Here is a 24,644-nt window from a genome sequence, read left to right as displayed (position 1 = left end):
ATCAAAGCCCTTATATCCCTCCTTCCTGGTATTTAAATAAGGCACTATTCCTCCACAATCTTCATCCTTCCGATGCAAAAAGAAAAAATAATCATGACTAATTGACTAATTCTTGTGGTAGTACAGCTTTTTCAAACCTAATTTTCTACAGTAGTTATGAACAGTGTCATTTTCACAAGGAAATGGGATGTTCCAAGAGCCGAATCACACTGGTGGTTTGCTCCATCTACCTGTCTCTTCATCTTTCTGTGATTCACCTGCATTTCTGATATCAGTTTCAAATTGTATGATAGTATTTGGCTTATGAATCCAGAGGCTGAATGAATTTTAAGTATGGAAAATCCTGGTTTCACTTGTTCTTTTCTCTAACTTGGCAACCCTAAATATGATTCAGAGTTTAAGTTTACAAATCTTTAATTGTTTGTTCCTTATTTTGACAATCCCAGCAATCTGTAAGATTGACAGTCAGGGTAACCAGTATTTGTACAGCTCAACTGTACTCCTCTGCAACTACTTAAATTCATGGCCAGTAGAGTGTAGCCTGTGGCAAACCAGAATGTGCTTAATTTGTAGCCAGAATTTCCTCAAAGAGTTATCAGCAATCTAAGCTGTAAATACACATTATAATTTCAGCAGAAAGCATTGTTATTTATGTTGTGTTGGAAACTCAAAGGACCACCTGCCGACGTAAGTTGGCAAGCAGAGAGCTAGGGAAAAGCTGACCTTATAGCCAAAAAAGTGTTTATTGCCATGATCTGTGCCTGGCCACGGACCATTTATCTGGGCCACAATCCTGATCCTGTGGATTGGTTGTCCCTGTGTCCCAGCAAAGATATGCCTGGTGATGGGGACTCCAGGCTGACTGTAGCTGCCCCCTGCCTGTACTGCTGGCTCCACCAGGAGACCAGGGCCCCACTCCTGGTGCCTCAATCCCCAAAGAACAGCCTTCCCCAACAGGTGTGAAGAGTGACTGACAGGTGTGAAATGGAGACGAGAAAATGGCAAAGAAAGTCCTGGCCCTAATATAATCTGGATGGTGCCCCAGGATGCAAAGAACAGAAGAATCCAGATGCATAAAAAGAATAGGGCCTGATCAAATCTCACCCACAGTTTTTCTAATCTGGAGTAGGCAGAGGTTAATTTGATGTAGCCTTGAGCTGCTGACAATCAGTTCGCAACTCAGGTGACGCAGTAGGTCACTCCATCCCTGTTTTTGCTTTGAAGTGGTGCAGCAAGACGGAGCTGCTATTCATCCTTACAGAGAAGTATCTGTATCAAGCTTCATAAGATATTCCCTTGCCCTCTTCCTTTTAAAAACCAGCTGGTGAGTGGACTGAAAATCTTCCTTTAATTGTCTGGACATAGTGCTGAACAGCAGCAGTCTGTGACTGGTATGCAACAAATGGAATTGGATTATTTTTGCAGCCAGTCTCAACAAATCCATATCTGTTTTGCTTTAGGAGCCCAGCAATCTCCCTGCTACCAGCTTGGACTCATTTGTTTGTCTCTGCCTCATGTACTTACTTTCCTGTATTTTAGTGTACCACCTTATGAATCTCTGTCTTTTTTCTTTCAAAATGCAGATAAAATTGCAACTGGACTGTTTAATTGTCAAGTTGGAGCTGGAAAACAGTCTTCTGGTCATTCTATGATAATATATTTAGGACATCACAAATAATCTAATCAAACTCCAAATTTCATCTATATTCAGCCAGGTTTACTTGGTTGGTTTTTCTTTGTAGGTCAATACATCTATAAAGCAGCTTATTACACTGATCTGCTATCCAATGCTGAAGACAGCATGTTTGCCACTGCTGGCAAAGTTCATTCTGGAGGTGCAGCCTGCTTGTAAATGTTTACTTGTGGATGAAAATGTCCTCTGCATCCTTAGGGAGGTTTTTGGCAATACCTTTTTGACACAAGCAGCTTATGACAAGCTCTGCCTAATGCTAATGTCTCATACAGAAAAAACAAAAGGCTTGTTCTGCCTACAGATGTCTGCCAAAGCCTGCGACCCTGCTGTGCCTACAGGCTTTCACTTTTTAGTAACAAGTACAATTCGCAAGTGCTGCACTCCAAATTTCACACTTCTGCAGCAAGACAGCTCCTTCCACGGCAGCTGTGAGATAAGGTAAACGCATCCCCTCTTCACCTTCGCCTAGTCTCACCTTCAAGAATCAGACTCAAAGTTTCTCCCATTTACCCTTTGCCGATAGTGACTTTTCTTTCCAAGATAAGGCAGCTGTTGCAGCTGCGGCAGCAACTGGTGCACTCGACTCCTACTTAAAATTAACACAGCACTTTCTATTTTCTTAGAGAATGACAGTCTGCTCGGGTTATGCTGCCCTGCTCTCCAGGAGTTGTGGGAAGGGTTATTCTCTGCTTTATCATCCAGACTGTGCATAGTTTGGAACTGCCTACAAGATTCATTTCCTTGTCTGATGGAAATGTCTCTCCCTGCGGTGTCCCAGTCACAATCTGGGCTTTTTTAATAGGATCTCTATCCCCTATCCCTAGTTACAAAGTGGGTCTTCTGCCTTAGATCAGTCTCCAGAATTGCTCTCTCTCATATTGATTCATATTCATTCATTAGTGTCATTTCTTAATATGTTTTTCTTCTGCCCCAGAGTTCAATTAAAACCATCGAACAAATAGATATATATTTCACTCAGTGTGTGGTTTTTTTCATTGATTTTTGCCTTTTTTTAAATGAAACAAATTATGAAAGCAACTGTTTCAAGGAGCATGATCTACAGAAATACCATAGCTTTCAGTAAAAGACAAGCACCAGGATGCAAGGCGTGACAGCCTGATAATTGACTGTGTAACCTAGGCGTAGTCAAATACCTTCTTGCTCAGAGCAGAAGATGTTCTACAGAGCAATAAGGGCTGGTTTTGGACAGGCAACCTTAGATTGATCTTTTGGGTGTAGCATACTTGACTAAAATCAAGATAACCTCTGTGTATATATTGGCTTATATTATTTTGTACAAAAAAAACCTCAACAAACCTCCCAGAAATTCTGTAGTGAAAATCTAGTTAGTCACACATCACATTCAAAATTTTAGTGTGAGAATTACACAAGCATCATGTCTTTACTCTAGGTTACTTATCCCTCTTTTTAAATGCCTTTTCTGCTGTAGTCCCATTTTCCTTTGTCTCTAACCATATTTTACTGCAGGGTCGTGAACATTTAGTCTGTGTAAGTGCATAATAAGGACGCTGAGACTAAGTGTAATTAAAATTCTCAGCAAAATAATTAGTTAATTAATAGAAATATACTTTAAATTGTTCCTTGATTCTAATCTAAATTCTTCTTTGATTTTAATCTGTTGACAGTGCACCTGCTGCTTCCAGTGGTCCTTCTGTATCTATTGACTCTTCTAGTCAGCAGTATTACATCAATAAATGCATATGCCTGTCATGCCCTGATTAAATAACAAAACAAAAAATCTTAATATTTTCCAAAACGTTCTATCTCACTTAATTTAGATTTTTTTTCAATTGTTTGAACTTCAGATAGCTGCAGTTAAGCAAGAGACTTTTGAAATTATAAGAAATATTAAATATTGAATATTTAATAAAAATAATATATTTTATTTGTATGTTGCAGCAATTCCCCCAAAGTCAAGCTACAATTTGTTCAGGAAGTTGTAAATGCTTTTAAAGGGAGCATATGAAAAAGTTAAAGTAGACAGTACACTGCAAGAGACAACCACTTGATTTTACTTTGTCTAGTAATTAGCATATCAAAGAGAGAAACTCAGCTGGGATTTCCATTTACTGCCATCAGAGAGATCATCATATAAATAGCTGTAACAACGTTACTTTAAAAAACAAGTACATAAAGCAATAGTTGAAAATACTGAAAAATAACTTGCAATATGAAGAAATGCATTGCTATACAATAGTGAAATACAAGAAAGGACAGGCATTTTTTTCAATAAAAAGAATGGGAAGCATATAATTTCCAGAATTTATCATGTCAGGTTAATTTGCTTTGTTTCCAGTTAACTCTTCTCACAGGGATTTTCCATTTTAAAAAAGTCTTCATAAATAGCACAACAAATTGTATATAAAATGAAAAGAGAAACTATATTATATATGTTGAGGCGGGGGGGGAAAAGCAGTAGTTCACAGAATGCTCTTCAGGACTTCAAACAGCACTGGTATGTGGTCAGTGTGGTGCCTGCTTTTCAGGGTTGATCATTTATTCACTTTGAAAACAAGGATTACTTTTTTCAAACTTTTAAACACATGGAAACACCACCTGGAGTAAAACAGAATTTATGAGCTAACCTTATGAAACCTTTGAAGTCTTTGGGCTCCCTCTTGCATTTGAAATTATTGGTGCTATGCATGTACCACAAGTGTGTCGCCAGCTGTCAGCGACACCCGATATGCGGCATGCTGTGATCGACGTACTTTGTACATGTGGCCTGAAAGAGGGGTGAAGGAAAGACGTGGACAAACACAATGACACAGGATCAGGTTTTAAGCCTTTGGCTTAGGAGAACATGTTTACACACCAAAACTACACAATTTTACTCTACAAAAGTCAGGAGAGTATGAATAGCTTGAGCCATCTCTGGTGCTCACCTTCTAAGAGAACAGAACAGCTCTATTGGTCAGTCTGTCTATAAAGGGTGCATGGAAAAGAACTTGCAACCCAACCACCTCATGTTCTCTCACCTCATGTTGGTATAACTACATGTTGATCAAGCCTTAACAGGGGCAGCAATTTGCCAGGGCTGAGAGTGTCCCTGCAGATATCAGAGAAAGGCAAAACACTCATGGGAGAAAAGACTGAAAATATATCAAAAAGCATCAAAACTGACTAAAGTCTTAATAGCTAATACAGGAAATAAGCCAATACTTAATATGAAGGCAGATAACAGTTGAGAAATGAAAGATGAAGTATTTTTCTAATTCAGGAAGCGCCCAAAACTGATTGGGGAATTGGAGTGTGTATTTTTTATGGTTTAGTGACTGAAAATTATGATACAAACAAAACCACTGAGCAAGAAAGTTCATTTCAGGCTAATGCACAGAGCTAGAAAAACTCAGGGCTCTATTATCTTATAACAGTAATAATGGCCTTCATCTCCACCTGATGTATCATGCTTCTCTGGTTAAACAGCCTTACAGATTATGAGCATAACCATAATTTTTCAGTAGTGGAGACATTATTCACAAATCTAAACATAATTGTAAAAAATCAGTTCGCTAAAGAGTTACTTTTAAAACTTGTAAGAAGAATGTCATTAATTAGAAGCAGAAAACTGCCCATCCTGCCTCCAGAGATCAGTGTTTGTCACTCAAGGTATGTCCCTGTCACACTTCACTCAACAGGGAAAAGGAATGATGGACAGGAAAATGCAATTACCTTTTTAAAAAAAACTCCTTGTTCACTGCTAACCACAACTAAATGAAATATAGAGTGTAAAACTTCAGTTTTGCTGATCCAAACACCATCATAAAAAGGCAGCCAGAGAGAAGGTCAGGGCAAGATCTATCTTCACCTCCACAGCCCTCATTGCCCTCTGCATGTCCCAGCTCACTATGACAGCATGACTGCAAAAATCCCTTTCCTCCTCTGACTACATTGTGGCCACATCAACCTCCAAATGCATTTAAAGCAGCCCGTTTACATCAGCAGAAATGTTTGGTTGTCACAGGGGGGAATTTGACTCAAAGGTAACATGCACTCCTCTAAGCATGTGGTGCCCAGGTAGCCTCCCAGCCTCTCACATACAGGCTCCAAACAGCAGAGGTAGCTGTGCTCATGCGCACAGATCCCATTTCAGGCCTCCCCTGTTGTCCTTGCCATCCTAATACATTTTTTTTAATCCCTGTCTTTTTCCATTCCAAGTGCCAAAAAAAAAAAAAAAAAAAAAAAAAAAAAAAAAAAAAAAAAAGCGAGGACAGTGTTATTGTAACATGATGCTGGGGCATGTGCTGCCCACCATGAGGGCATGTAGGGGTTGAGATGGGACAGCAACGGAGGGCTGAGGAGAGAGCAAGGAGCCAAATTTAGTGCAGTCTCTACTGCCATCTAGAACAGTAACTGAGGTGGAGCCTGCAGGCACACCCAAGTTTTCTCCTACAGGGAAACAACTGCTTTGATCCAAAAAAGAAGCTGGGTATGAAGCAACGTGTGTGCAGTGTGCACAACTGGACACAGACACAGGACTGAAGCAGAAAACGAAGGCAGATGCACCCCACTGTAGTCTCCCACAAGTCCACAGTGCGGGGACAAGCTTGGTATCATCCTGTCCTGTCATCTTGCAGAAGACAGTAAACTAATGGAAAATGTAGCTGGAAAAATTCAAACCAAAGCAAGATAAACATGGTAAAGGCAGAATTAATTACTCATGCAGAATGATATATTCATTGTAACTGTATCTGCTTTGACATTATTGAGCTCCTGCTAAGAGTAATGTGGAGTGATGGGCACAGGATAACAGTTTGTGACAGAACAAAGATAAACACCCGCCACTGAAGCGGTCCTGAAAACCAATTACTTAACTATGTAGGTTTGCATCTGTCTTCTATAAAATATTATTAGCTATGTATGACACTAAATAAGCTAAGAATGCCTGTACAGTCTGAGGAAACATCTCATCTATCACTATTCAAAAAAAGGACATGCCTGAAAATTCCATCTGTCAATATGCTAATCATATTATTGCTGATACACCAGAGGTGAGAGGGTGGAGTAACCTAATACAGTGAGAGAAACACGAACCAGGGAGTACAACACAAGGCCCAGACATGCATTCTCCTAAACCTCTCCTCACATTCAATATAACTGCTCCATTTTACTGACAGTTTAAATCATGACAATGAAACTGAAGATTCCTATTGACTTTAATGTAACTATCCAGCACTTTCTTAATTTCTTCCAGCAGCTGGAATATTATTCAGAGTAATAAATAAAAATGTGTGTTACAGTTTATGCTTGCTGAGCTGATGTAAAGTTGCAGATGAGGGGTTTTTTGTAAAAATAACGGGTTTTTCCAACCTTCAAACAAGTTTTCAATTAGGTTGGGTTAGTAGAGGTCAGAAAAGACAAAAATTTTGTAATATCTTTCAAATATCAAATCCTTTTCCAGAACAATTCAAATAGTGTGTCACCTCCTTGGGTGTCTTCTAGTCCTCACTTGAGCAGTAATAGACTCTTATCAAGGATGGAATGCAACAAGCTGTCCCCTATTGCCAAGATATTCCTTCCCTACAGCACTGCAGGATCAAAGCATAAAGCTCAGGGAAAAAATATTTAGGTAGCAAACTAGTTCTCTTTCTAATTAAAATGCTTGAAGCCTTCATGTGTTAAAACCCAATTTTCTGCATAATGACCTTTCTCTCCAGGAACATTCAACGATGAACGCTTCTATGAATATATAACTCGCAGCTTGCCTGCACAAGGGCACTCATACACCCCTGCTTCTGTCCAAGTACCACATTTGCTTCAAAAGGCTCCTTCAGGGTGCCCCACAATAGCTTGCTTTTGGTGAACAAGGCAACCCATTCTGTTTTTTCTGGTGTGGCTTCAGCTAGATTGTCTGATAACCAGATGGTCTTTGTCTTGCAAACGGCGAGTCAAAAACTGAAAAGCTGCAGACACAAAGCTAGGTATGGGGTGATTGTTAAGCATCCTGAAGAGTCAACTTTATCTGCACGTGAGATCACTCATTGCTTGAATAAGAGAATTCAGCCTTTTGTAAATTTTCCTCCAGAAACATCAGATATAGGAGTGCAAGTCCAATGTTAAAAAAAACCAAACCAACAACCCTGTGTCTTTAAAGCTACTCCACTGTGTATTGTCAGGCCCAAGTGCACAAACACGCTACAATCTCTTCCCCCTTTATCCCCCACCCAGGCGTTTGGCTACCAAGCTTCGATACAGTGGAGTTGTGTAACTTTGAATCAGACTTCTAAAAGTATAGTGTGAGAAAGAGCTGAAAGACGTGTTATCTGGGGCCTCTGCCCTTGGCTCAGGGGCTGCATTGAGCTCAGGCCTCTGCTATCAGTCCTTGCCTGAGTCGCATTATAGATATGGCTGTGCCTGGCTATTTCCTTTGCTGATCCTGTGATTGCTTTCTGAGTTGAATTTGCGGCTTGGCCTCAGACCTGTCTTGCCATTATGACTGCTCCTGCGTAATTTGATACTTTGTCATTCAACAAGCAGTGGAATCAGTGAATCCTGGTCTATTATGGATTCTCATATGCTACAATTACTCTCCTCCACCCAGTACATCCTTCACTCAGAAAGCAGGAGAGCTGCCCTCACTATGCCTACAAGAGCTCACTTATATTAAAAGCCTGAGCTCCCAACACACATTACCTCCCCATCTCCACCACGCCTCCAAATCTCTGATGGTGTGTAGTTTTCTGAGCTTCTTTCTTTGCTGAAATGAGTAAATGGAAAGTCATGACCAAAGCAGATGGACCTGTGATAGAGGCTACCTCTGGCCATTTACTGAAGAAATCCATTAATAGAACACCATAACTTTTGTCAAGGGTAAATGAGCAACGAAGTCTAAAGTGTAGACTGTCAGCTTCTCAAATAAGGATCTAGGCTGGCATCAGCCGGTACCAACTCATGCTTGTTTTGTCAAGCAAGAAAAACTATTGGAGCAGCTTGAGCAGCCAGCCCTCACTACTGATGGAGAATCTATAATCAGTGTTGTGATAACTCACTGATGTGCATCATTAACAAAGTGTAATGATTTTGTTTCTAATTCCTCCAGAATGATATGAGTTATTTTCTTGCAGAGAAACTTCAGTACAGCTCAAAGCATAGCAGAGATAAATTAAATTTGTTATGATTATTAGTCTATTTTGCTGTCAGGTTGCCATGTAATTTCTGCTCAACAACACAGACTAAACAAGCACCTTTATATTACTCTTCTGAAGCAGCAACGAAGACTTACCCAACTTGTTCAAATGCCTCCATAGTAGAAGACAGTTTTTCTGAGTGTTCAGAGTATTCAGGGCGGATAAAAGTTAGCAAAACAAGCAGTCGAACATCACATTTTTAATCTCCTGATTTGTCTTCTATGACACATATAAAGAAAATAATACTACTTCACACTTCCCTGAGTCTTTCCAGTGTTGGCTGTACAATAATGGGCAAAGAAACATGATCCTAAGGGTTAGGGTTAGAATTAGGGCTTAGTGGTGGGGCTTGCATAATTATAGCAGTCTGTGCTGAACCTGGTCCAGTTCTAGTGGAGAAAGTATGTTCCACTGAAAAACAATTCTATCTGAAGTGGCATTTGAAAAAGTGAAATTTCCATTCTGCTAAGCTGATGTATTGCAATATGTGCTGTAAATGTTATCCTTGTTTCACGACTCATCAGCTAACACTGGATTTCAGGCTGCTTACTAAAAACACTAATCATTACTTCTTTTAAAAACATTAGATTCCATTTCAAATACATGGCATATATTTTAGACACCAAAATTATCCAATGAGCATCATTTGAGGGCTGCAAGGTCTCTGTTAATTTGAAAAACACAGTGCAAATCAAGATTTTAAAACATCTTTGCACCCTGAACTCTTGCATTAAGCCTGTGTAGACATGGTTGTTTTGCAATCATTACAACTTTATTTAGTCCCTTTAGATCTAACATAAGACAATATTTTCTTCATTCCTTGTGAAAAGTTGTGAAAATACCCACTAAGGAGATATGATTTATTTGATAGAAACGTTCAGAGAAGATCTTTAAGCTCTGGCAATGCCTCATTCCTACAGAAACTGACAACTGACTGTGAGTTTATTGCCTGGTTATCACATGAAGTCAAATTCTAACTGAATAATGCTTCACACAGCTATAACTTTCTCTCTGAACTACCTCATGTAATTGATTAAACCTGAATCACTGTTGCAGGAGTGTTTTACAATGTGGAAGTGTTTCTGCTTGTTCAATGCAGCCAACAAACTTACCCCCTGTAGGAGTATACATGTGAGGGACGCCAGCAGTATGAGTCAAAAATCACATTTGCATACGGGCAGCCGAGCACGGGATTTGTTTCCTCAGGTGGTTTATGGCATTCAGTCTTGATTAAGTGACAGCCTTCAAAAGCATTGATTTGAACAGAACAGACACTCCAGTGCACATCTCCAACATTAAATCTATAAGCTTGCAGCCACTTTCTGAACACAGCAGAAATAAAACCAGCATCCCTCGCTCACTGCACACTGTACTCAGTCCAGGGACAAGTACCTTCCCAGTGCTGCTCTTCATGCAGCCTTTATTAAAGTGTCCAGACAGCTCAGAGTGTGCGAGCGAGCGCTGCTCCAGGCCTTACAGTGCAGGCTGCGTGGGCTTCCACAGCCTCGCTGCGCTGGCAAAGTTTTCCTCACGCACTGGGAGTTTGTCGTCCTCTGGCTGCTTCCAGTGCCCGTAGCAAAGGTCTTTTTTTGTCTCAGGCCATCTGAAGGGCACCCTCTTCTGTCCAGCACCCAAACTGCAGCACCACAGTGATTTCCCCAGATGTTTCTTGATTCTGCAAAGGAAAATTGCAGTGCTGAGGTTTTTCTGTGAGATTAGTAATACCATGACCCAGCCTGCTCCATTATGGATGGAAGACTGTTCTGCATATGTTAATGAAGACAACAGATGTGAAGGAAAATGAAAATATCACAAGAAAAGCAGGGAAGTTTACAAGGGTAGGATTGATAGGAAGAACTATTTTCTAGTGGAAATACAGGCAGCTGAATTATAAGGACTACGACGAATGTTATTGACTGCATAATTCTCTGATGAGCTGTCCTTGCCGACTAAATGCAGGAAGTTTACAGGGTTTTGTGGGTGGGCTGCCTCAAACTCCAAGCTTTCATTAGAGAAGTCCAGGACTAGGAATTGCCATGTCTACTTCAAACACAGGTTATTTTGCTAGGTTTTGTCCAAATTTTAGAGAGGAAGTGTCTGTCCCAGTTCACATCCATTCCCACAGGTATGTATTTATTTAATTGAAACAAACAAAATGTTTAATTTAAGTTACTTCATTTTCAGGTGATTTTTAAGTGGCTATCCTAAGGAAACAAGGCTTCTGTGGCTACCCTGTATCGCCACTGACTCCTGATAAGGATGGAAACCACTGGCCCATTTCAGACAAATTTGGCAGATGGACTGAGATCTCAAACATAGTAAGCTCTGGCAAATTTTCTGATAATCGGCAGCTGGGTAGAAGAGCCTAATAAAAAGGGGCACCTTAATTAGTGCCTGACTCAGCATGAGTTCAGAGTCTGGTTAGATCAGGACCAGCCATGCCATGTGCCCCAGTGACTGCGAAGGAAGAGGAGAGGGAATGAAGGGGAGGTGAGAGGAGATATGGAGGAAGACAAAGTTGCATGACCACACAGATGGGGAATACAAATCACCAGGAAAGAGGATTCCATTAGGTCAACTAACAGATGAACTTATTTTCTCACTCCCTTATCACTCATAGTGGTTTGAAGTAATGTTATTTGGATTGACTTTGGCAGCAGGTAACTAGAAGATCAAAATGCTGTCTGTCCATCTGTTGTGTCAATTACTGTAATTTCTTCCCCTGTGTGTTGTTTATATCATGTTTAGATGTTATTTAGAGATTTTTTTGTCAATAAACTTGGCAATAACTACCAGGGCATACAGATCTTCGACACTGTGAAGGGGGAAAATAAAGCTATTAAATGATGTGTTTGGTAATGCGTTCAGTGAATTAAGAGATGGCTCTTCTAAACATAGGGGTTTTATGAATTGCTCAAGTGCTGTGTAACAGCTGCTAGGAGAAAAAAAATATTTGGCTTTTATCAGCTTTGGTATTGTTAAGCTTTTAGGAGAGAATAAACCTAGAGAACATTAGGTAAATATTTTTCACTGACCAGGTCATGCCAGGTCCAAATTTTTTTCTTGGAAAACAAGCTGACCTTTACCTTCATGTCATATATAATGCACCAAGGCAACCAAGGTAATAGAAAAAGAATTTTACAGACTTTACAAATTCAAGATTTCATAACATATCTGTTGATAATAAAAGACATGCTGCCTGTATTAAAAAGAGATGCACTGACATGCAAATGCATAACCAAGCACTGACCTGACTGAATTTTTATCATACTTCATCGCTACATCCTATGTTATTTTAGATTGGAAGATCTACTTGGATGGTGTATGAAACAGGGTATATCTCTTTTGATCCTGCAATTTTTCATTTTATTGCAGCCACCTAATCATGCAGTTAGATGAAGATTTCTTGGGAGGATAAAGAAAATTTCCCTATGTTTTCCACAATTATAGGAATTTAAACATTTCCATTAAATATATTTTCTTTTGCACAATTTATCTTCAGAGTAGTCGTTAAAAATAAATATTTAAAAATAATTTCAGGATCGGTAATTCTACCCTTATGCTTGTAAAGAAAATTTCTACAATGTGGAAATGTTCTTTTTAAATTTTGAAGACAGGAGTTTGTAAAAATGTGTATTGTAGCTAAAGAAGTAGCAAAGATAAGTCTCTTTACTGCCTGAGCTTATACACACCAACCAACCTGCCCCTCTAACCCTGGTCAGTACAACTGAGGCTTGAATGTGCTAAAATGCTGCACTAAACAGTGCGTTTAGCACCTGAGGGGTGCTGGAGGGGAGAAGGTGAATGTTCGTCCTCTTCTGAATGTGCTCCTGCAGATCGGGGCACCGAACCAGCAGAGAGACTAGGAAGATTCGGATGCCCTTAATGAATGGAATAATAAAATGGAACGAAACGCTGTGGTGCAAATGCTCTGTCATGCTGCTGGGAAGCCACAAGAAGAATCTTCACAATGAGCTGAGCTAGAAATGCAAGAAGAGAAAAAGACAATCACAGAAAACTGTCAGCCATTCAAACTATGAGGCAAAATGTGCATAGCTGTGAAAAAGGCCAGTGTCACAAAGAATGTAAAAGAGAGGTGTTTCTGGTAGATACCTGAATACTACTATTTTTAAAAATGATGAAGTCTCATTTCAAATGCTGTGTACCCTCTGTGCACACTTCAGAAGAGACAAATTCATATTGGACCACAGCTACCTGGGTGATAAAAGAGAGCAAAGAACCCCTCTCTGACGTGACTGAAAGAGTGCAGTTTACCTTAGTCTGCAAAAATAAAGGGAAAATTACCATACAGAAATCAGCTGGTAAATGACATTTTGGAGAAAGAGACACAGCCGAAAGGACAGGGTTTCTCATATGAAATGTAATACGGTATAAATGGATCATTAATATATTTAACCTAGCAATCAGAAAAATACTTTTAATCTTTAGAGAGTTTGGAGGCTCTGGAAGAGCTTTTCATTGGGAGTAATGGTAACAAAAAACATAGTAATTTCAAGATGAAGAATAATTAATCTGTGAATCACGGAAAAATATATGTGGTGTGACCTGCATCAGGCATAGGCTAGGAGGTCCTTGTCAGGCCTATGTTCATATTGTGTAGAAAATCATTCTATGAAAAGCCAGTGTCCACAAAGGAGACAGAAGAGTCCTGCAACTTTATTCGAATAAAGGGAGAGTGTCCACTGGGGCACACCGCCATGGGGCTTCTCTCTCTCTCTCTAGGTTTTGGAGGACCCAGCAGCCTCCTTTTATCCTAAACTCCCCACTGCATGTTGCCTTTTCCTTGCACTGTTGGCTGAGTGCTAGAAAGGTAGAGCTTTCCTGAACCACCTACCACATATTCCCCCCCTTGAAGACGCCGTTTTCCTCCAAAGTCTGGAAATTCAGGCTGTGTGGGTTCTGCAATAGACTTTGTGCTGACCCATTTGACTTTTACCCTAAAGTTCAGCAGTCAAACTCTCTGGGTTCTGTAACAAGCTTGTGGGGCTTGAGGTTGGTAGAGACATTAACACGCATATGTCCTAACAACCCTCACCCATGGAATTGTTTGTAAAGACATTAGCACCCATCTTACCTATCAATATCAGCATCCTCAGAGAAACAGGAGCTGTGACTGGTACAAGAGTGCTGTAAAAAGCTCTGAAACATATTTAGGAAATCCAGGTATCACCACGATGCTTATTCTAGTGGAAATCTCTGGGCAAGTCAGGCTTATGTTACAGTGATGTATTTCCTTCTGAATTGAAAAACTGAGTTACCTCCGAGCTATCAAAGTTCCTGTTTTCTTAACACTCCTCTTGTCTTGCATTTTTTAAATTTTCATTTACTTAGTTTCTGGACATGGCATCTTCAGTTTAAAATTTTCTTGTGAAAGGGCAGTGTTTCTCTGTGATCTTATTCTATCTGTAGACTTTTTTTTACTTCAGAAATTTTCAGTTTAATTCCTCATAACTTTTCATATTTGTCACTATATGGCTCAGTGGAGCGATATAGTCTCTTCTATGTAAAATTATGAACTATATTTGTGCAGAATTGTAAAGCGGAGATTCAAAGGTTTTTCCTTTAGTGCCACTGCTGTAATCGCTCCAAGGATAACTTTATAATATCTGCAATCCCAGTAGGCAATAGCACAGAAAGAAAAGCCATAACAGCTTTGTTTTTCAAAACCTGCCATGTACTGTAAGCAGTGATGAATTCAGATGCAGAATATCAAAAGACACACACAGTGTTTCCCTTCATTAAACAAGCATTTGGTTTTAAAGCATGTATTGGCTGCCAACTACAAATATACTGTTTTCTAGATCAAAGAGTCTCTGTGAGGTACAAAATCATTGACAGTGGTTGTCATCACAGCACAGGATACACATATTCTTTCAAGATACTTTAAACAGGTGCAGCCAAGTGTATAACCAGCCAGCAGAAGTGGACCAGCTTGGTAAGAAAAAATTAACCTGTCTGAGCTCCAAGCTGCTGCCACTGGGATATTTGCAATACCTGTGCATATCCACGTATAAGTAGGTGATTTACGAAACCACTGCACTGCAGTGTGCAGCATAAATATATCTGCAGATTTGGAAGAAGAAAAGGGAGTAGATGGTGATGCTGAAAATGACTCATTGGATTTCAGGCAAGCAGCTGGGATGCTGACTTAGCACAAGAGCTGAAGAACAGAATGGAGGTTATCTACCCTGCACCATCCCTGCAGGAGGACAGGCAGTGAGGGCTGGGGCTGAGGAAGAGAACCTAAGGGAAAGCCAGGGGGGTTTTAAGAAGAGACAAAACTGCTGAGGTCTCTGTTGTCCTGCTGTTATCAAATAGCTTTGGAACAAGGCTAGAAATGGCTCATCTAACCTATGAATACCATTCTCCTGATAAGGAGATTGAGCAGAGGATTGTCATCTTGAGTTGGCAGAAGTTTCTACAATTATTACAGAAGTTACTGCTTTGCTGATGGCCTCTATAGGTGTCAGCAATGACATTTCTTTTTGTTCAATATGCATTGATAAAACCACAAGCAATGGAACATTAAAAAAAAAGTAAAATGTCTTCAATTTTAAAAAAAGGATTTTACAATGTTTAGAATGCCAGGATTAGGACTGTCTGTGATGCCTTATTTCCACTTGCTGTGCATATCCTTTTCACTGCTAATTTGTGTATCAGTCAGCATCATGGCTGATTTTCCTTTGACACTTGGCATCTGGAAGGTTTCAAGTTGCAAACCTGGGGTGACACAGCTGAGATTTCTGAAAGGTGTAAGATTGTGTTCATAGTTAGGTAACAAATTGATCCTCAAAAGCAAACTGACTGACAGACTGATGTACACTCAGCAAAAACAGAGGGCTGAATTAACAACCAAAACATTAGAAATTATATCATAGTGCACACACATAAGATGGCTAAAGGCAATTGCCGTTACAACAAGACCAAAGCTTTGTGTAATTTTTTGTGCTCAACTTTGCAATACTAATAATGTTCTTTCAACAATATTTGCAAGCTTTATAAGCTTAAGACAAAAGGTACTAAAGAATTACAAAATAGTGTTATAACATTAGCCTGAAGTACAGCAACACAATTCAATCTCTTTCAGAACATATCCATTAGGATGAGAAATGGATGATAGAATTTTAGGTTATCCAGTTATGCCAAGAGTTATAGTTATACAAATTACATTTTCTTGAACAGAGATAAATCTTTGCCTAAGAAAAAGAGAGCAACAGGTCAGTTGAGATATAGTGAACTATCTATTTGTGGTATGATTAACATTAGGAATTTTCAGTACTATAGGAGACTAATAAGAATTATTTACATTTTCAGGTGTGCTGCAGTTTGGCTATATTGTCTGATATTGCTGTACACTTTAAGACAGATGCCTACAGATTTATTCTCATACTGTATCTTAAAATTTTAATGTTCTGACAGCCATAGCTGGATCTCTGAACCGATCTTGAGATTTTGATCTCTTTTTTGCAAAAGACCATAGTTTTACTACGTATTTGTACTACAAACCAGTGGTGCTTTCCTGATACTACAATATCAGTAAACTAATAGATACCACCAGAAAAAGCAAAATACAGTAAATCACTATTACTCTTAATCCCTCACTAATGCATAATGAATTTAATCAATTGGGTTTTCTGAGGACTACAGATATAGGGTTTTTTTCAAGGAATTTAGAAATTATCAAATATTGGGACTAGTAATTTTCAATGGAATTCTATTGGTATAAATTAGATTATTATCAGACCAATAGATAAACATTTATCCTTGGTTTACTAACATCAATTTTTACAGTATAGCAAATAGAAATCATATCTATATTTTACAAGTAAACAGAGAAAGAGTAAGCAATTTGCCTTAGCAATCAAACAAATTCTACATCAGAAGTACAGAAGCTCAGCTGCTGCAGAGAATATGAAAAATGCAAGCATGGAAATACATATATGAACATTCTGCTCTATGTAGGAGTATATTATCTATATTCACTCAGAACATCAGAAGCATTTTTAATCTCAGTTTGAATCCTTGAAGTAAATCATTACTGTAATAAAAATTAAATATCTGGTTTAATTTATGTCAAAGAAATTGCTTGAGAGAGGACCCTAGGGGTTGAAAAATATTGTATTAACAGTTGTTCAGATTATAATGATACATACTCTATGCTTAAAACTTTGGTTTGTGAAGACTTTTTTTTAATTTGTTTTGAAACAAATTTTTACGCAAACCACATGCGAGCTGGTGTCAACAGTGAAGAGAAGAATTTTGGTTTTGAACACATCAGCCAATGAAGAAATATGTATAATTCTTTCAAATGAAGTGAGTTGCTAACATCCACAAATTTAAGGAAATCAAAACATGAGTGTCGGTATGAATAGTCAGGAAAGGCATTGGAAAGGCTGAAAGAACCAAGAAGCAAATGAAAATTAGCACAGATGTAGAAAGCTAAGAGGAGTTGGCTGGATCAAGACAAGAGAAATAAAACTGGGAATCAAATGATATAACAATAAGCCATTTAGGAAAATAAGAGTCATCATGAGAAAGGTCACAGGAGTATTAGAAAGAAAACAATTAAAGTGACAAAATTAAAATCTGCGTTTCCTTATGTACTTTTTAACAGCACCCAAGAGGCAAAACAGAATTCCATGTTAAGACAGAATATATTTTGGATTTAGCTCATTGTCAAAATGATTTATGAGACAAAGATCAGATGCTAAGGGTGAATAAATAGTAAAGCACAGTCTTCTGGCATTGGAGGTAGAAAGGGATGTGGGGAGCTGCACAAGAAAATATTGCAGTCATGAATGAATGCAGATACATTCCGGTCTATTTTAGTATGCATTCAGTTCTATGATAAATATGAGTTTCAAAATGCAGCAAATTGCACAAATAAAGGATAAGCAAAGAAGCATTGCTGTATGAAGATTTTACATCTATCTGAAGAAGTGAACTGCAAATTCAACATTAAAATTCTATGCATTTCAGTAATTTATCTCCATCAGCTCTGGAAAAGAAACATTTATCATGCTACATATTAAAATGCATACTTTAATGCTATTGTTATATCATATATAAACTAACTTCATTCTACTGCTTACTCATTTTATGATATCCCAGTTAAGAGACAAATTCTTCAGATCCTAGACATGCCCAACTGTGGGCAGTTATTTAGTAAATGGAAAAAAACCAAAAAGCCACATACTCCAAATACATAATTACATTAAACTCCTCTTTTTTTTTAGGTGGAGAGACTTGATTTACAGTGTGTTTGACTAGATATGCACAAAAGACAGGTCTGCACAGCAGCTAAGGAATATGATTGTCATGTTTACCAGTAGCCATGGGTTTGAATTAACCATAGCAATGCAGTTGCAGCAGCACAGACTTCTCCCTCATGGAGCAGAAGATATCTACTGCCCTGGTTTAACCTGATCCAGCACCCAAGTACCTTGCAGTTGGTTGCTCACTTCCTGCCTCCCTCCCCTGGTCTGATGGAGTGGAGAATCTGGAAAAGAAAGACAAAAACTGTAGGTTGAGATAAGAACTGTTTAATAATTGAAATTAATGAGGATGAGGATGAGGAGGATGATGATGATGATGAGGATGATGGTGATGATGGTGATGATGGTGATGAGGATGATGAGGATAATGATTAAAAGGAAAATGAAAAAAGAGAGGAATAAAACCCAAGACAGACAAGTGATGCACATTTCAATTGCTCACGACCTGTTGACTGACGCCCAGCCTGTCCCTGAGCAGTGATCAGCCTCTCACAGCCAATTCCCCCCAGTTTATATACTGGGCATGATATTCTGTGGCATGGAATATCCCTTTGGCCAGTTTGGATCAGCTGCTCTGGCTGTGCTCCCTCCTAGCTTCTTGTGCACCTCCACATTGGCAGAGCATGAGACATTGGGAAGTCCTTTGACTTAGACTAAGTCTTAGACTAAGCACTACTTAACAACAACAAAAACATCAGTGTGTTATCAACATTATTCTCATCCTATCCTAAACCCAAAACACAGCTCTGTATCTGAGAGCAATGGGCAACTAATCTAGGAATGCCGACATCTGCTGCACTCACAAGTTTCTATGATCTCTAGATATGCCTTCAGAAAAACCCAAGAGCCTGTAAGGGAGGTACCTGAGAAGACCAAGAAGAACTTGTGGGTGGCATGAGTGAGAATGATAAAAGGCTAATTTGTAGTTCATGTTCTAAATGCTCCACTTATTCTAGCCTATGAAGTTACCCATCAGACTTAACAGAATTTTTACATTTACAGTTTGCATTTCAGGTGTGTAAATTCTGCTTGGAACTAAGTTTATAACATTAAAGCTCTACTAAGTAATCCCTTAAGGATAACTTTGAAAAGAAGAGTCTGTAAAGAAACAGAAAGGATCCATTTACTCTGAGCTAAAAATACAAACTCACTATGTAGCCTGATGTACAGTGTTAACTTTAAGTGATGGAAGAATGAAAATAAAATCTCCAGGATGACTATATTTATGGACTGGGACTTCTATTCAGAAAAACACACACTAAAACAGTTTTAAGCCTTGGAGAATTGTCTACCTTTGAATTTCTAAGTAGGAAACCTTACAAAGTTATAGAAATGCCTCCAATAGTAGGAAGATGAAGTAGATTAGACACCTCCCTAATCAAAAACTGATATTGGTTAAATTGTTCAAAATCAATAATAATTTTTAAATCTATTACAGTACATGTTAAATGAACCATTACAAGAGGGCAGGTAGTCTAATGGAATGAATAGTCTGCCTCATGATCAACACTACATATGACAAACAAATCTATAACCAATCTTATTCCATGTTACACCAGCTACAAAGGTGGACATATACTCTTATTTTTAGGAGACTTATTATCAAAGTAAATAAAAACCTTCTTTAAAGGGGTTTGGCAAAGTAAATAGAGAGAAATAACTAAGTATTTAATCTTTTCAAATATAGTACAGCATGAAGACTCATTCTGAAGAGGACACAATTAGTTCCTTTATTTAAATTTAAATATTAAAAAAGGTATTCTATTTGGAAAGGAACAGTATGAATTTCAGGGTAAAGCTCAGAAAAAAAAAGACAAGTGATTAAACTGGATGTTACGTAAAAAAAGCAAAGACAGTAAGGTCATGTAGGAGATGAAAACATTCCTAGACCTCTCCCAGCAAAATTACTGATAAGATAAATATTCTTACAAGGTAATAATTTCACTCAGGATTCTTTGTTCATAGAAGTACAAAAACTAACTTGATTTTCTTTTAATTGTATGGTTTTTGCTATTTAACATTGTTTGGCTCTGTAGTGTCCTATTCTTTCAACCAGTATTTAGATAAAGTTTACTTCTATTTCCAATGTATTCACATAAACACACTCACAGAACGGTTGAGGTTGGAAAGGATGGCTGGAGGTCATCTGGTCCATCCCCCATGCTCAAGCAGGGCCACCTAGTAGAAGTCACCCTGGGCCACGTCCAGATGGCTTTTGAATATGTATCTCCAAGAATGAAGACTCCACAATGTGCCTGGCAACCTGTGCCAGTGCTCAGTCACCCACACAGTAAAAAGCGTTTCCTGATATTCAGACAGAAGACTTTCCTCCCTGAGCAGCAGCAGGAGTACCATGTGATGAACAGACCATAACCCCCATTCCCTGTCACCCTGCACTGCTGAGGGGCAGAAGGTAGAGCTGGGAAGAAAGGAGAGGGGGGCAAGGTGTTTTTAAGATTTATTTTACTCCTCATTCTGCTCTGGTTTTGTTAGTAATAAATTCAATTAATATCCCTAAGCTGAGCCTGTTTTGCCTGTGATGGTATTCAGTGAGTGATCTCTCCCTGTCTACAGGGGAGATATATTTATATTTTCTGTTCCATGTCCACTTGTGGAGAGGAGTGTAGAGAGGCTTTGGTGGGTGCCCGACATCCAGCCAGCATCAATCCATTGGGTACAGGGGTGCCTGGAGTTGTTCCTTTCCAGGTGCAGAATGATGCAGTTACCCTTGTTGACCTTCATGAGACTTCTATCAGCCCATTTCTTCAGTTGTATAAATAACCAAATTAGAATTCCTTGATAGCTGTAATTTACCAGATGCTGTTGAACAGCTGAGTGCATAGCTAATCTCACAAGTTTACTTCACCTTCTCATGCATTTGAAAAGATAAAGAATGGTTATAAAAATGTAACAAATGACATCATCATAAAAAATGCTTAGCATAATTCTTACTCAAATCCATACAAGCCAGAATTAATCCTCAAAAAGTAACTATGAATCATTGTTTCTTAAAGAGATGAAATTTAGGGCTCAGAGAACATGGCTAGGGCAAAAAAACAATCATACTGAAACTATAAACATAGAATCTGCTAAATTCCAGCCCTACATTTTTTTTCCAAGACCCAATTATTCCTTCTTGCTGATAACAATAATTACATTTATGCACAGCTAATATTTACCATAAATGTAATAATAAAAATACAAGATGAAACAAAACAGAGAAGTAGGTGTTACATTTTGACAAACATTTCAGGCTAAAACCTGGTCTAGTGAAGTCAGTATTAAAACTTAATACAAACTTCAACTAAATCAGGACTTAATGTTTCATGCAGTTGCAATGGGCAACCTGGCTCTTAAATCATGCAATCTTGATGAAAATGGTAAAGTTATAAAAGTATAAATGCAAAGTACATTTGGCAAACAGAAGATAAAACTTTCAATGGTTTTTTCACAGGAATGTAGGAGTATATGAGGCCTTGGGAAGCCACCCAGGCTGAGCCTGTTCATTTGTTCTGCACCTCCTATATTTGTTACATTTTTTTAGAGCCATGCAAAATGCAAACATAACATTCCAGCTGAGGTCTCACCAGTGGTGAGCATACCAGAATAATTCATTTCATTATCTCATTCATGACCTTCCTGCAAGTATTTCCCAAAACTACATTACTTCATATTTTTGTGCCACTACTGTATCACTGCCTTACATTTATCTTGCTATCCAGCATAAGCTCTGGATTTCCTCTGGTGTACAACTGACAGGTGGTCATTCCTTGTTTTGTTTCTGTGTATCTGAGTTCTGATTTCTTAAGTCTTGATTTTCCAGATCTGTTAAGAGAATTTATCCTCCTGATTGTGGACCATGATTCTAATTTGTTAAGATACCTCTGCCCTTCACAGTACTTGCCCTCTCTCTCAGCTTGCACTTATTCATAAATTTTGTAAGCACATTCTTCTCTCCACTATCCAAGTATTTAATTATAATATGAAATAGAAATGACCTTAGGACAGACTCTGCTGGAACCTAACTTAAAATTCTCTCTCAGTTTGAAACAAAACACTGGTAACTCAACTCTGAGGGTAATTTTTCACTGTTTTTATTCCACTGCTTTCTTGCAATATAGAACAATATCAAACACATTTCCTAAGAGCAAGATCACCCACAACCCTTTTGGCCATGAAGCCAATTATTTCCTTACAGTGTAGTTCTTGATGCCTCTTTTACTCTCTTCTCCTGACGAAAGTATCCTGGAGGTTCACAGGCTGAGAACAGGAAGGCAGTGCTGGATCTGACTCTTCTTACCCATCACTAATGCCCTCAGCACTGCTATTCTCCTCCAGACAATAGTAAAGTGTGCCTAGAGAGCTCAGGGGAGAAATCCCACTCTATAATCCTACACTTCTCCCTCTTCCCTATCCTGTTACCCAGATCTGCAGCATGGAAGATGCCTAGAGAAGAAACAAGGCATCGCAGATGGGGGACATTGCAAAAAAACCTGCCTATAATGGTTGGGAAGCAGTCTAGGAAAATTTGATTATATTCTCCAATTTTGAACATCTCCCACTCTTAATTTCTTTTAATCTGTTCTGCCTCCCTTTGGGCTAAATTTTAAAATGGAGCCGAAAAAGAAAACAGCTTGTTATGATCTGGTTTAAGCCCAGAAGAGCCAAGAAAACTAGGTCTCTGTGTATAAAACAGAAAGAAATTTGAAGGTTCAAAATATACCCAAAAACGTGATTAAAACAACCAAAGATGTTGGTGCCAAAAAATGGATGTATTTTCTTTAATAGCAAAAGAGGCAAAAGGAGAGAAGGACAGAAGGAGAGAAGGACAGAAAGAAAGAAAAGTAAGAAAGAAAAGAAAATGTGCGGGGTGGGGGGACAGGGAGAGAGTAACAGGGGTTAGGTGGAAACATATCGTCCCAATGACGTCTTGTTGCTCCCGTCCATTTGATCTTGTTGGTGAGGGTCCCCCGCCGCCATGCCGAAAAGTACAGAATCCAGTGGATTAACATATGCTTTGGGCAGGCGGGAATGGCCACGTGCCTCCCTTGCAGGCGGCCAGTTTGACACTGTCCCTTGCAAGACTCTGGATTTGCTGCATCATTTGCAGTGTTCTGGTGCAGGGTCTGGGGATCCCTTGGGGGAGCCCTTGATGGGCCATGGCCGCCCCTCTGCTGTGGATAAGCTTTTTTCCCCGGGGTGAGGGGCCCCTGCAGCTGGGCTCCTCTGCACAGCGAAGGATGGGTGGTCACTGCGCCTCTGACCAAAGGCTTTTTCAACACAAAGACTCTCCTCTCCCCCGCCCTCCACTTGGTGCGAGGGCCTGTGGGAACCCGGCAGCTGATAGCCCCGGGGCTGTGATCTTCACTCCTAAGGTGTTAAGCTTGTGCTCTGTGAACGTTCCCAGCCCTGAGTTGTTACTTTATCTTACCTTCATCAGCGAGTGGTGTAGTGCCTCAGTCAGGGCGTGGCGGTCTTCTCTGCAGTTTTTGTAATGCAGTTCAGCTATTGATGAGCGGGAAAGACTCCACTACTGGAATAAGTAGGAAAGTAGGTATGTTTATTCCAGCGCTGGGACGCATGGGGGATAGCTCCTCCAAAGCCATGCGTACCGACAGCTGCATTCAGCTCGGTATAGATCGGGTTACAAGTCCCATATTCATTGAGTTTCCCAATACGCCTATACATATTCATCGCCTAGCCCCGCCCAGCCTCGCTTCGTATTACAATGAGCCCAAAAGTTATTTACATCCGCCTTGCGCTTGCGCAGTGGTGTCTGGTGGTCGTGGGCAGGGGTCTCCGAGATGAAATAAGAGTCTTCCTCAGATGAAGTAAAGGGTCTTCCTCATCCTGAACTTTCTACCTTTCTTCCCTGCGTGTGCTCTTTATGCCCCTGGGCTAAGTCCTAACTTCAAGACTGGTTGGAGTTAGTTTTAGGTTAAAAACAGGATCTTTGGTCAAGATTCCTTCCCTTTATCAATAGTCTTATATCTTCTCATCCTGCTTTGGTAGGCACAATAAGTGTTGGGCAAGCGGTATGCATTGCTTCTAACAAACCACTTCTTAGTAAATCATTTAATCTCTGCTTCCCTATCCCCCGATTCACTTTAATAGGCAAAAGTCTTTCATGAAAATGTTTGTCATAAACTATAATATTTCAGTCTCTGACGCAGCTAGATCAGTTTTTAAAATTTGTTTTAAAAATCCATATGTTCATATCAAAATGGCATTGTTTGGTCCCTAAAATGCAATACAAATTGTTTACAAATACATCAATAATGTATTGCAGGAAATTAATAGTTTAATGTCAATCACAATAGCAAGAAAACTCAAAGAGTCAATTATGCCTATTACCTATTTTTCTCCCTTTCAGATGAACAGAAAGCAAGGAACAAGTAACAGAGATGAGAAAAAGTAATAGCCTACAGTATCCAGGTTTGAACAGTTACTTGTTTGTCAAGACATTGAAAGTCCTGTTTTTACTTTCCCTCTCCTTTTCTTCCTTGC

At 39.2% G+C, this 24,644-nt stretch overlaps 1 long non-coding RNA gene across 2 annotated transcripts; it reads right to left on the bottom strand.

Annotated features, from left to right (window-relative positions):
* Positions 1-9,660: 9,660 nt before the first annotated feature.
* On the bottom strand, positions 9,661-23,792 carry LOC138105711 (uncharacterized). 2 transcript variants are annotated; one of them, XR_011148628.1, is made up of 4 exons: positions 23,750-23,792; positions 23,569-23,670; positions 18,305-18,361; positions 9,661-10,516 (listed from the first exon to the last, which is right to left on the bottom strand). It is a non-coding gene; the product is annotated as an uncharacterized lncRNA (long non-coding RNA). The 2 variants fall into 2 exon arrangements; XR_011148629.1 differs by lacking the exon at positions 9,661-10,516 and adding an exon at positions 12,668-12,821.
* Positions 23,793-24,644: the final 852 nt, after the last annotated feature.

This window comes from Aphelocoma coerulescens, chromosome 2 (assembly GCF_041296385.1).
Source record: "Aphelocoma coerulescens isolate FSJ_1873_10779 chromosome 2, UR_Acoe_1.0, whole genome shotgun sequence".
Taxonomy (NCBI): Eukaryota; Metazoa; Chordata; class Aves; order Passeriformes; family Corvidae; genus Aphelocoma; species Aphelocoma coerulescens.
Note: the sequence above shows the minus strand (reverse complement) of the source record. Positions and strands in the feature narration are given on the sequence as shown.